Here is a 1,448-nt window from a genome sequence, read left to right on the forward strand (position 1 = left end):
GTTACTGACGAAACGGCCCGTTTTCCCCGAAGTGGACATGAGGCAACGAAATGTCCCGGATTCCCACAGTAAATACATAATTTAGCTTGAAAACGTCTCTGTCTCTCTTCTGGGGTTAAACGTGTTCGTCCGACTTGCATGGGTTCAGGTTCATTACCAGTTGGTGCGGAATCAGGAAGTAGAAGTTTGTTGTTGGACGCGGAAACAGGTCTCCAGGGATTCTGGGAGTTGTAGTCCCGTTCTTTTCTCCTTTCACGGAGTCTGTTGTCGATTCGGATAGACAAAGCGATTAATTCATCCAGGCTCCCGGGTTCATCCCGGGAGGCCAACTGATCTTTAATTTGYTCGGACAATGAGTTTACAAAGATACCTTTAAGTGCCAATTCCTCCCAACCCGCCTCCTCGGCAGCAATGCGGAAGTCCACGGAGTGTTCAGCAACAGACCTCTTCCCTTGGCGTAGATTAATTAAGCGTTTAGCTGCTGCCTCCTGCTGGAGAGGGTGATCAAACACACGTTGAAATTCTCGGAGAAAAACTTGAATGGTGAGGGTTTCAGCGGAATGAGCTGACAAAAACACTTGTGCCCATTTTAAAGCTTTTCCTTTAAGAGACGTTACAATGTATGTGATTTGCGCTGAATGATTGGGAAAAAGCGAGGGARATCGGGCAAAGGCTAGTTTGCATTGCAACAAAAAAAACCCGCATTGATTTACATTACCATCGAAAAACTCAGATGGCTTGAGATCAGGTTCCCGGGAGGGAAAAACTGGTACCGGTGCAGCAGGAACTGGAGGGGGCGCTGGAGCGGAAGGAGTGCTGGTGTTTAATCTGTTGTCAATAGAAATTACACTTTGAGAAACTTGATTTAACATGGACTTGGTTTCTAGATGTAACTGAAATAACTGATTTAACATACGTTCATGATCTTTAAGTCTTTGTTCTGAATAAGTGTCGGACCCAGGATTGTCCCCGGTATTGCTCACGGACATACTGCTTGGCTGAAGCATACTGTCAGGATTTAACAAGAGTCAACGTGAGCAAATACCAAGAACAACACAGGAGACCAAAACTTTGAATAATAAATGATTTGTTTATTTACACAGGGAGAGGGAAGTGAGGAGCGGGACCTGGAAGCAGAGGATTTACWGAGGTAAGTATARGGTATCCAGGAAATAATGTTCAATAGGTAATGGCTTTTGCTTACGGGTGAGGGCTTTGGGTTTAACACAGGAGAGGAGGTCCAGAGTCCAAAAATCCAAAAGTGATATTTACAAGTGAGTGTTGTATTTACAGGTGACTGAGGTGGTGAAGAGGCAGCGCATGGAACAGGTGAGAGGCTCGGCAGGCAGGCAGACGTGACTGGGATCCAGAACAGTTCCAGGATGATTTTCTTAATTTCTGAAGACAGGTAAATACACAAAAACACGAAGATTAGGCAAAACAGGTTT

This window comes from Austrofundulus limnaeus, unplaced genomic scaffold (assembly GCF_001266775.1).
Source record: "Austrofundulus limnaeus strain Quisiro unplaced genomic scaffold, Austrofundulus_limnaeus-1.0 Scaffold423, whole genome shotgun sequence".
NCBI classification, from domain to species: domain Eukaryota; kingdom Metazoa; phylum Chordata; class Actinopteri; order Cyprinodontiformes; family Rivulidae; genus Austrofundulus; species Austrofundulus limnaeus.